This window comes from Polyodon spathula, chromosome 22 (genome assembly GCF_017654505.1).
Source record: "Polyodon spathula isolate WHYD16114869_AA chromosome 22, ASM1765450v1, whole genome shotgun sequence".
Classification (NCBI taxonomy): Eukaryota; Metazoa; Chordata; class Actinopteri; order Acipenseriformes; family Polyodontidae; genus Polyodon; species Polyodon spathula.
The window spans coordinates 29,112,307-29,125,538 of record NC_054555.1 but is presented as its reverse complement, the minus strand read 5'-3'; positions in this window follow the sequence as shown (position 1 = coordinate 29,125,538).

The following is a 13,232-nucleotide window of genomic DNA, read 5'->3' as shown; positions in this document are numbered from 1 at the left end:
TGTAGTTACACATGCATTCATGCACTGTATTCTAAAGGTCCACCTTTGTGTTACTATCTTCATAGTGAAATGACTGTTGAACTCAGTGTGGGTCAGTGTAGTAATACAGTTTGATGATAATATATTTGAACCCTTTTACTTGAGTAAAAATGTGCAACTCTGAATACAGTATGTCAATTACCTAGTATTGCAGTTAGTAAGTATTGCTAAAATATTGACATATTTGCTATACTGCACTGTATTAATAAATGATCACTTAAACGTCTTTCAACAACAAAAAGGGTTAAACACATTTACCTGGTTGCTTCTCAAAGCTCCTTCGAATCAGCACTGGCACATTTGAGTTTTCTTCAGAATGAAACAGCGTGCCTAACAAAGTTACCCAAGCCAGAGGGAAACAATCAGCCCCTTGTTTCAGGGAGCTTGTAAGCGCTTCAGAGGAGTTTCTTTTTTTGCTTCTGGAATTCAGTAAATGAAAGTACTAGTAGTGATTTGAAGAAATCATCTTTGAGGATCTGGCTGCTCATCTGTGAAGTGCTGTATTTCCTTCACTATTCATTAGTTTGCGTGCTGAGTGCTTTGTAAATCCAACTAGGCTATGGATCTCGATTTACATCTATGGCCAAAAGTTTTGCATCACCCTATAGAATTAACCCATTTAAAGTTGAATGAAACCTGCTGAATTCCAGATACTCAATGAAACACTGACAAAAACTGAACAAAAAGTGACATTTCAAAAAACTGTACTACTATTTTGGCTTCTACTATTATGGATATATATATATATATATATATATATATATATATATATATATATATAATATATACACACACTTGTTATTATCAAACCTAAAAACTTAAAATTTTAGGTGATGCAAAACATTTGGCCAGAGCTGTATTTTATAAGTATGGACGATATGGCAAGACATTACAAATCTAAACTAAACTTTTCAAATAAAATAAAATAGTGTACAGGAATATTCAGTTAAAGAAGATGGCAGCTTAAACAGAATGCATGCTTTTTTAAAGCACAGGTGAATAAATCCCAAAGTATTGCCAGTGAATCATGTGTTGGTTAGAGCACTGTGCACCATGGCAGTGAATCACGTGTAGGTCTTTAGAGCACTGTGCACCATGGCAGTGAATGAGCAAGTGGATTTGATGGGAATGCTTCGGAGGTGTTCTTTTTGATGGGAATGCTTCGGAGGTGTTCTATTTGATGGGAATGCTTTGGAGGTGTTCTATTTGATGGGAATGCTTCGGAGGTGCTCTACAAAACGATCTGCTGGACGTCTTTTAGTCTCTCCTATATATAGCAGGTTGCAATTCTTTGCAGATGGCACAATACATAATTCCCTACTAAATAAAAAAAAATCTTTGATTCAAACACTTGCAGAGGTATTTAAGTAGAAATGTTTATTTAGCACCTTGTCAATGTTGTACCTGTAATAGGTAGCACTCTATTGCTGCTGTTCGAATCCATCCCTGTGCAACTGGGTAAGAGCGGGACTTGATGACAGCTCAAAGGCAAGCAGATCCATGTGGCTTTTTTCTGTTGGTGTTCAAGAGAATTGTTTGATTAGGGTTTGTTTACAATTCAACAATCTAAAGCCATGCATTGAACCGCTGGCAGCATGAAGAATTCCCACCCTGATCCATTCCCCCGCCACGTGGGGAACCTCAAAACTCCTTTTTTTCCCTTTCAAATCCATGTTTGCAAATTCACAAGCATGAATCTCCTGCACTAGGTGTACCACACTACTGTATCCTCTGATACACGAGACGTGGGAGACACAGCAGATTAGTTGTGGGCAATCAGCAGATCATTTTGCAAAAGCAACAGTTCTCTTTTCTTAAAAGGGGATGACGGGTGAAAGGTTTGAAGATTAAAATGTAAACAGCACAATGTATTATAATTACAAGAGTGTTTCTAATTATTTCCTTAAACTGCAACATATTTTGCTCCCAGTCAAGGTCTCTCTTGCTGGTGAAAGAGGAAACTGCTTGACCTCGGTGTGACCTGTGACCCCGGAGGTCAGCACCCATGGAATGCACAGATGTCCCTGTTCAGAAGCACGCACACAAACTCTCAGGTTTCCCAGGCAGAGTGGCGCCAGGTCCTGGAAGGGGCCAATGTGCACACCTCCCCCAAGCAGCAGCACATACCGGAGATTAAACCCAACAAACACAGGTTCACACAACCCAGACCCCCATCACCTCCACACTCTCCAGAGTGCGCCTCTATTACTGGGCTCTACTTCAAGGATTATTTGTCTGGGAGGTTGTTTTATATATATATATATATATATATATATATATATATATATATATATATATATATATATATAGATATATATATATATATATATATATATATATAGATATATATATAGATATATAATATTAATATATATCTATATATAGATCTATAGATATATATAGATATATACAGTGCCGCCCATTGACTACCATGCTATCTGAAGAAGAATGAAGCCCAAAAAGTTTCAGTTTATTCAATTGCTATATTATCATAGTTTCTTTTCATGATTGATGAAATAGATGATCTGATATATCAAGATAGTACTGTTCACTCCATTTTGAATTCCTCTCTGTAAGCCAAATCTCATAGGGATTCTCAAAGATAGGACTAAGAGTAGCACTACTCTCTTCTCTCTCCTATATATATTATATATCTCTCTCCTCTCTCTCTCTCTCTCTCTCCTCTCTCTCTCTCTCTCTCTCTCTATATATATATATATATATATATATATATATATATATATATATATATATATATATATATATATATATCATATATTTTTTTTTCAATACTAAATAAACACAAATTTCAGAACAATTAGAGAAATAAAAGAGTTAAAGCAATGTTGTTTTGCAGCTGAATATTGAAGCATATTGAAGACAGAAGAAGCCACACATTCACCAGTTGTTTCAGTGTCTATAGATCTGCTCTCTGTGTTAAACACAACCTTAACTAACAGATAATGACTGCTTTGGAAACAAGATGCATGTTCAGTTGTTAACACACACCTTAATGAATGTTTGAGTTCAAGGTGAGGCTGTATGACTGGGAAGGTGCCCTAAAGATGCAGATGTTAGGGTTCCTATCTATGCTGTACTATATCATTCAGGGCAGCCTTTGTACCCAGTAGGATTCACATAAGCAGTAGGATCCGATTCTGAAAAATGTAATGAAAGTGTCCATTTTGGAACACGTTTACATTTGTTGTACAATCAAAGAGCAAAAATAAACTCAATGAAATAGACACTAATCAAGCCTTGAGAATTTCATTGAGAGGCGGATATATTGAGTGCAGTGTGTAATTGAAAAGCAGGTTTTTATTCTAAGAATGTTTTTTTTTTTGTTTCTTGTAGATGAGTAGCAACTCAGTTGAAGTAAATTGTATTACATGTATCCCTTCGATCCTGGAAGCATAAGCAGGGCTAGCTTGAGACTGGCTCTTTAGCGGAGTGTCTGTGTGGAGCTCAGTCCTCCCTCGCACTGTGTGCTGCAGCCTGGGGGGTGTGGCCGGCAGATTGGGAGGCATTCCGTTCTGCATGCTGTGTGTGTGTGTGTGTGTGTGTGTGTGTGTGTGTGTGTGTGTGTGTGTGTGTTTTAACGACTGCACAAAACATTTTAGTACCAATCATTGCATTGTCTTACCACAGCTTTTATTTTAGCTTCTGTTTCTCCTTATTTGTCATGAAATATTTACAACATAAATGTAAATATCAGCTCATACTTTTATACATAACCTAGATGTTTCTTTTGTGTTAAGCTTTGCATTATTATTATTATTATTATTATTATTATTATTATTATTATTATTATTATTATTAGTATGTAGTAGTAGTAGTAGTAGTAGTAGTAGTAGTTAGTAGCAGCAGCACAAATAAATAATAATAATAATAATAATAATAATAATATAATAATAATAATAATAATAATAATCATACTAACGAAAACTCTGTTTTGGTCCCAGGTTCGACACCTTACAGGAATGTTCCACTTGTGAACTTTTTAAACATGGAGCAACAGTTCTCATAACAACAATACTAATAATCTCAAGATCAAAGATCAAACTGCAAACAATTATATGAGCTTAAATTAGTTTTCTATTCCTGTGCAAAACTAAATTCTATGAATAAAGAGCTTTCTAATTAACTTTAAACCCCACCATTACTACTGCTACTTCTAATTATTATTATTATTATTATTATTATTATTATTATTATTATTATTATTATTATTATTTTTATTGCCATTTTTGCATCATTATGACTGTGTCTTCTACACTAATAGTCCTTGTAAAGTCATTCATGGCATTTAATTGGATACTTCCGAAGATCTGTGAAGCTGAATATAAGGCTCAGTGGTAATTACGCTGGAGAGCTCTGGACTGTATGTAGCAGACTGTCCTGCTAGGAAATAACACATTTCCTGCTAATAAACAAGTTACTCATCCATACAAAATTACAAAGGCGTTTCTTATCAGGGAGGACTCAGCAGTTAGGTGGGCTACAAATTAACTTATATATCTGCAGGGAGGATTGGGAAATATCAGGATAAAGGAAAACAGCCCAACCTCAAACTGACCTCTGATTGTAAACGTGGATTACTAAAGAAAGAAATATTTTTTATAATAATTTATTTCAATACAATGTGCGGTTTCTATCTTCAGTAATGGCCAATCATCAGTCTATGTATGTCTCTGTGGCTATACTAAATGCTCTTGTGTATCTGCACTTTGTAAGGAGAATGGCGAGCTGCTTTTAATAAAAGCATGCACATACTTCTTCAGTCTTCACAGACATTCCTTGCTTTGCTGTCAATACACCTAATACACTGTGTCAAAGGTCATCTAGCCAGAGGCAATTCCATTCCCATGGCAACCTGGCCTTGCTCAAACAATCCTGGGATTCCAGGTTTGTGGGAAAAAGCAAAGGTCTGGCGAGCTGTCCATTTATCAGAGATAAGAGCTGAAGGGAGAGAGGACTGGGAGTGAAGGGGTGAAAATAAATAGAGAGCAGAAACTGAGCAATATCTTCCATTTAGGCTTGCATTGGTGTGGGTTCAGTTGTTTTTTGTACTGAATAATACATGTATTTTGAAGCCACTTTGGTATAATTTAATTATATTCAAAACACAAACCCCTCAGTCTTGATTTATTTTTCTGTGTGAAGTGAAATCACATAAGTGACGTGAGCACATGAGGTCCCAGGGCTGAAAGCTATAAGCTGTCACCTTGAAGATAACATACTTTTAATATTATAAAATTTATAAATATATATATATATATATATATATATATATATATTATATATATATATACGCAAGAAAACATTCTAACTCTATCTGAGATTGAATAATTTCCAATGCATTAACTATCTCCACAATATAATTGAGAAGGATTTATAATAAACAAGGTACCCATTAAACAAAACATTAGAAATACTGTTAATTATATAACCAATTGTAGATCCATGATGTTACGTAAGTACTATTATTATTACTATTTTTAACATAAACGATGTTTGCAACCATGTGGACCGATCGATTGTTTAAAACAATGTCCTGGGCAGTGGGTTTGAAAACAGGGCTATTTTCAAGCAAACTAACGCAATGCAAAACTAACAGTACGCTTCCAGGAGCTCTGTTTCCTGTGTACCTTTAAAACACGGTACAGGGCTTCATTCTGAAAACTATTATCTTCAAATCATCATTTTTTTTTTTTCAGAAAGTTACCAAACCTGATATAATATTAACAACTTAGACTTTTAACTTAGTCTTACGTTTTTTTTTTTTTTTTTTTTTTTTTTTTTTTTTTTTTTTTTTAAATTTCAGATAAGAATTGTGCTCATGATGATTCAGAGTAAAGAGTTTTGAGAATCCAGCCCAGAGTGTTTGAAAAATAAGATGCATTTTCCTTAATAAGGGTTAAGAATCTGTCTGGATTGTTACTTGCAGTGCTATGCAGAGTCCACCAATACTTCAGCCAGCTGCAATGGAATCTGCCCACCTAAAGAGAAGGATGTGTTCAGGATAGCATTTTGTTATGCTATGACCTGTACTCTTATTCACTCTTTTGCAAATACATGTTCCAATGCAAACAGCCCCAGTGGAATTTTGCCCAGCAGCTAACAGTTATTGTGAGGCATGGTATGCTTTACTGCATATTAGTCTCGGATCCCTGTGTGCTGCAGCATCAGAGTTGTACTGAAAACTAAAACCCACTTAAACCCTACACATGATTAAAATGGAAAGCTGGCTGGAAAATGACACTTTTTATTTTGGTTTTGACTGCTATTGAAAGTGAATTCACAGTTCCCGTCTTCATTGATAAAAGAAAAACCAGCATTATGTTCTAATGAACCTGTTTAGAGGCCCCTGAAGTGCCAGGGTGGAAATGAAAAAAAAGTTCCAAAACTCGAACTCAAACCACCACTGTCGTAAGCAGACATGGCAGTTTGAATGTTGCTAAGAAAACAATCTGTGTGGGGCTGTCGTGATTCCCATTGCCTCGGTGGCTAATTCAAGGTTCAGTGCATTAAATTATCATTCAGTAGCAGCTGAAAGCAAACCTGATTCATAATGAAACTACCGTTATCTGTGAGCGAGGGTCGTAGACCTGAAACCACAGAGCAGCTTCACGCAGGGTAAACAGACCTGGTTAATTAAGCTCCTCGTTTTGTTTTTTTCTGATAACACAAGAATCCTCTTCACCTCCCCGATCTCTGGGGCTGAAACCACAGCAGTATCTCTCCCTTTTTACCCCAGTCACAGTCTGATAAGCGTCTGCATTCCTGCACTGCCTGATTTATTTGCCTATCTTGTTCTGGATGGCACACAGTAGACCACACGGTGATCATACAGGAGGCCACACTGTCACAGGCCCTGATTAAAGTTTGGCCGCGCTGTGCAAGCGATGGTCCAGCGTGACACGCTTGTATAGGAGATAACCTCAGGTTGTTTGTGACATTACCCAGGGCTGGCTTACCTCACCCTTTCCTCTGAAGAATGCAGCATGTTTATCTACCCACAATGTTCATTCAGTTGCTTCCAGTCACCTGCTATGACAGTATTAATCTCCCAGAAACACAAAGCAAACACTGAAGACATTAAAACGCTACAGAACAGGGGTTTGTCTCTGTGGTAAACGCATTGCCTTTTGTGTGGTCGTTCTTACTGTTGTAGTTTCAATTTGAAATAAATCTGCGTGGCGTGGCTATTTTTATGCACTGACACTAACACCAATGCATGAGATTATTCATTGCACGTTAGTGTCTGAATTCCTGTCAGAGTAGTCACAGGCTGCTTACCTGGGCTGTGAGGATGACTTTGTTGCTACAGCTCAAACAGAGATATAAACTTAGGAAACAAACACCAATCAAATACATTTCTAAGTGTAAAAATTGATTAGAATGGCTTTTTGAAATGTATTACTTTTGCTGCATGGATTGGTTTTAATTGCAGTGGTAAAAACTGTAGACAAAGCAAGACAGGTTATAAAAAGAGCTATATATATGTGTGCGTGCGTGCGTGCGTGTGTGCGTGCTTGCGTGCGTGCGTGTATGAGTGTGTGCATGTGTGTTTGAAAGTTTGTGCACCAGTGGGAAATCCCTGTGTTTTTTGAGAAAGGATTAACCTGTGGAATTGTTGTTCTTTCTCTGTTCTTAACGGGTTCTCCTGGTAGAAACAGGACTGCAGCCTTAAGAACATAAGAACATAAGAAAGTTTACAAACGAGAGGAGGCCATTCGGCCCGTCTTGCTCGTTTGGTTGTTAGTAGCTTATTGATCCCAAAATCTCATCAAGTAGCTTCTTGAAGGATCCCAGGGTGTCAGCTTCAACAACATTACTGGGGAGTTGATTCCAGACCCTCACAATTCTCTGTGTAAAAAAGTGCCTCCTATTTTCTGTTCTGAATGCCCCTTTGTCTAATCTCCATTTGTAACCCCTGGTCCTTGTTTCTTTTTTCAGGCTGAAAAAGTCCCTTGGGTCGACACTGTCAATACCTTTTAGAATTTTGAATGCTTGAATTAGGTCGCCACGTAGTCTTCTTTGTTCAAGACTGAACAGATTCAATTCTTTTAGCCTGTCTGCATATGACATGCCTTTTAAGCCCAGAATAATTCTGGTCGCTCTTCTTTGCACTCTTTCCAGAGCAGCAATATCTTTTTTATAGCGAGGTGACCAGAACTGCACACAATATTCAAGATGAGGTCTTACTAGTGCATTGTACAGTTTTAACATTACTTCCATTGATTTAAATTCAACACTTTTCACAATGTATCCGAGCATCTTGTTAGCCTTTTTTATAGCTTCCCCACATTGTCTAGATGAAGACATTTCTGAGTCAACAAAAACTCCTAGGTCTTTTTCATAGATTCCTTCTCCAATTTCAGTATCTCCCATATGATATTTATAATGTACATTTTTATTTCCTGCGTGCAGTACCTTACACTTTTCTCTATTAAATGTCATTTGCCATGTGTCTGCCCAGTTCTGAATCTTGTCTAGATCATTTTGAATGACCTTTGCTGCTGCAACAGTGTTTGCCACTCCTCCTACTTTTGTGTCGTCTGCAAATTTAACAAGTTTGCTTACTATACCAGAATCTAAATCATTAATGTAGATTAGGAATAGCAGAGGACCTAATACTGATCCCTGTGGTACACCACTGGTTACCACACTCCAATCTGAGGTTTTTCCTCTAATACGTACTTTCTGTTTTCTGCATGTTAACCACTCCCTAATCCATGTGCATGTGTTTCCCTGAATCCCAACTGTGTTCAGTTTGAGAATTAATCTTTTGTGCGGGACTTTGTTAAAACCTTTCTGGAAATCTAAATAAACCATGTCATATGCTTTGCAATTATCCATTATCGATGTTGCATCCTCAAAAAAATCAAGCAAGTTAGTTAGACACGATCTCCCTTTCCTAAAACCATGTTGACTGTCTCCCAGGACCCTGTTACCATATAGGTAATTTTCCATTTTCGATCTTATTATAGTTTCCATAAGTTTGCATATAATAGAAGTCAGGCTTACTGGTCTGTAGTTACCTGGTTCAGTTTTGTTTCCCTTTTTGTGGATCAGTATTACGTTTGCAATTTTCCAGTCTGTCGGTACCACCCCTGTGTCAAGAGACTGCTGCATGATCTTGGTTAGCGGTTTGTAAATTACTTCTTTCATTTCTTTGAGTACTACTGGGAGGATCTCATCCGGCCCAGGGGATTTGTTTATTTTAAGAGCTCCTAGTCCCTTTAACACTTCTGCCTCAGTTATGCTAAAGTTATTTAAAACTGGATAGGAACTGGATGACATGTGGGGCATGTTGTCAGTATCTTCCTTTGTAAAAACTTGTGAAAAGTAATCATTTAATATATTTGCTATTTTTTTTCTTCATCTATGATTTTGCCATTTGTATCTCTTAAACATTTATGTCTTGCTGGAGTGCAGGCTCCTCAATCTTGTTTTTATGTGCGTTCCGGTGACCTTGAAGGGGCTTGTGATCCTTTCACAGGAGACCCCTTAGGCAGTCAGAATGAAGTGTTCAGGATGGTTTACATTACATAGTTAGGAATAATTAGACATCAAAGAGGTGATTCATTGGCAGGGCAGCGGCAGGACAGGATCCTGACAGTCCAGGCGTTCTGGTGAGGCCCGCTGCTACTTCAATATCCATTTTCAGAAGGCAGGTCTGTGAGTCACCGCTGTACCACTCGCAGAATCGTAACTCAATACACATGGAGCAGCACCTTGAGCATGACTCACTACACTGCAAGGATAGGAAAGCATCCCGCAACAAGGACAATGCTGCACTTCTCACTGTTAAGGGGTTTAGTGTCTGTGTGTGGTGTGTGTGTGTCTGTGTGTGTGTTAGGGGGGGAGTGTGTGTGTGTGTCTCTGTGTCTAAGTGTATGTGTGTGTGTGTGTGTGTGTGTGTGTGTGTGAACTGCATTCTTGACAGTATAGAAATGACCCAGCAGCAGTGAGAAGGTATACCTGGTTGTGGTGAAACAGGGCTGTGACCAGCGCCTGCACCCTCTCATCTTCCTGTAAGCTCCTCTGCTAGGGCTCCACGCCTCTGCTCCCTGCCCCGCCCTGTGCGACCGTGCCCTGAGCACGAGGAATGTGAGCATAGTAGAAGTGATGGGAATGCTTGCAGGCTTTCAATCACTGTCCCTGACAATCTGCCTGCCCAAAAAAAAAACAGGTCTAAGAAAAGAGAATTGCACACCAAACACAATAGGCTCATAATTCCATTAAGATACCCTGCGGCTGACATTTGTGATTGAAACTTGACTTGTTTGATCTAGCAGGAAAGCCTGTTGCAGAGAATATGAGTAGAACAGTGAACTGCTGACTACAACGTGTCTGGTCACTACCATGTAAAATGACAACATGTTATCACACTGAGAGACAAACACACAGATGCATAGAAATACAAACAGGCTTGGCACTCTCTGAAGTAGTTACCGAGCAAGGATAAGCAATTGACCTAACTGTTACAGCAGATTCTTAAGATTAAAGGGCAATGCTGTGTGTGAGGAGCTCTTTAGCTAAAGCGATATGTGAGGTTTTAAATTGATGGTTTTCTTATAAACAGTAGCACTGGAAATTGTTTTAGCAATGGAAGCATGCACAGAATATCGAGGGAGCGGCTCTTCAGCGGAATCAAGTCAAAATAGCAAGCATTCCAGGAGTTCTATTTCCGTCGAGCATGGGAACACTGGTTTAGTCACATTTTCACCATGAGAGGAAACTAAATTATCGCCAACCCTCCTCAATGAAAGTGCTCTGAAAGGCATTGCCTCGAAGCTTTCAAAATCCATGAGTTCACCTTTATCAATGGTGGCTCACTGAGGACATGAAGGGGGGGGGGTACAAATGAAAAAGATGCTGAAATCACAAGATAAATGATCTTGGTTTGGAATGTCAAAATAATGACATAATTTATCTCGTGATCTGGCACATTTCTGTTTATTTTTGTTTTCCACTGTCCTTGACAGGCCACCGTATTTATCACCTTCAGCACCATTGGAACCCAAAACACACCAGGAAGGTGTATCCTTTTAGATTTCATTTCATATGAAAAAATGGCATTAAACAAAACTAGCACTGAAATGTGGCAGTAATGTTTTCAAAATAGCAATTGTAAAGTCCTTTGAAGAAAAAAAAAAAAACACTTGCTGCCTAATATTCACACCAGGAATGTTGTCCCTTCTTCACACAGCAGTGAACTGCAGGAGCGGCTTTCCTGATTGGCTGTCGGTCACAACCTTCCCATCATTCCCTTTCTCCCACCTGCCAGATCCACAGCAGTGTGGGTCTGAGAGACTCAAGCTCAAAGAATAGAACATTTCATTGCAAACATACCCCAGGAAAAACATGGAAAATACAATGCAACACAAACCCCGGGTTTCATTAAACACAATGCAACACAAAAACGGGGTTTCATTAAACACAATGCAACACAAAACCCAGGTTTCATTAAACACAGAAAATAAATAAAAATACACAATATAATGTAGCCTTAACTTAGAGCATGTTTAGCAGAACTACAAGGCTTGCATTGATCAGCTGGGAGGGAGGAGTCAATTTCCCACCTGCATCTGTGGCTCTCTGTAACTGCACACTGCAGTTGACTGGGGAGCATCTGTTGTAATTTAGCAGATTAATAAAAATAAAAATCCCTACTAGAATAACTATGACCTGCTCAGGTGTGTCATGCTATAGTGTTTAACAGCAAACTTGCCAACATTTTTTTGGGAAAAAAACACTTTGTAATTTTTTTATATAATGATCAAGATACTGTAGATTCCCTAAATGAAAGGCACTAGCTAAGCTTTCCACGTGTTTTTACAGCAGAGCAAGTCCTATCAATTCCAGAGTGTCTACCGCCACCTAGTGGAACACAGTGGAACATGCATCACACAATGCAGGTAATTCCAACTATCTTTGAAAGCATTGTAAAAGAAACGGGACTGGCTTCGTGTTTCATAATTCATCATCAAGATACGCACATGTTGTAATGTAACCAATATTGCATTTCTGATGAAATCCGCTCAGTCATCAATACCAAGAAGGAAAGTTAAACCACATTGAAAAGCGTGTCTTTTCTGAAGCCCAGCCTCAAATCCACTGGAACCGCACCGCATTATTCACTCGCTATTAAGTGTTCTTTTGTAATTGGCATGAAAATGAACATGCCTATTTCACCACAATGATGAGGTCATCGAACCGCGTAATAGCAGTCAGCACGGAACTGTGGGGTGAATAACTCACTAAGTCAATAACCGAATAGGTAAACTGTACCTCAGAAAGAAAGAAATACCGACACCCCACATTATACAAATATTACTGTATTCAGTGACTCTCTGATTCGATTGAAAATGTTTCACACTCTGTAGTCGTTCCCTCCAGAACTCATTTCTACTTGTCTGGGGCCAGTCCTCCACTAGAGACGAGAAAGAAACACGTGATCAAATTATTCCAACGAGCAGGAACAGCAGCGGCTCAACATCAGCAAAGAACACGGGTCACCTGGACAGCGTTATGCAATCTGTATGAATGCGAAGCGCCGCGCTGGACAGCGTTATGCAATCTGTATGAATGCGAAGCGCCGCGCTGGACAGCGTTATGCAATCTGTATCAATGCGAAGCGCCGCGCTTTTACAGAGAGCAGGTCCACTACAAAACACTGGCGATCCGACTGCTCTTATAGAAGAATACTGTGGGGAAATAGATGCGCAGTGTAGTAAAACATAGTAAACGCATATAGAAAGCCTGGTAATTTACCAGAAAATTACCAAACAACTGTGCAGACGCACCATACTCGGGCTGTACTTTGTATAACTATGATAATACTTACCCCGCTTCAGAAACCCGCATTCACAGACAAAGCTTTTCAACATGTGCGCTATGGAGAGGCGCTTCCAGTGTCTGCCATTGTATCTGCACACGTGTTCAGAAAGTAACGCGTTTTCTGTTCTCCGGGACTGAATGCGACACCAATCGCCTGGGTTGTTTGATCAGCTCCAGTCTTTATTCTTTGAGCGCACTTTGATTCCTGTGTCCTGGTATTCTTGAAACGTTTGTAGACCACATGTGGATGTTTTTGGGTGTGTTTTTTTTTTAGCAAACAGTATAAACAGTTGTGTAAATAACAAACTGTACTTAACATCAAACGCGTCTTAAATATCTGCGTT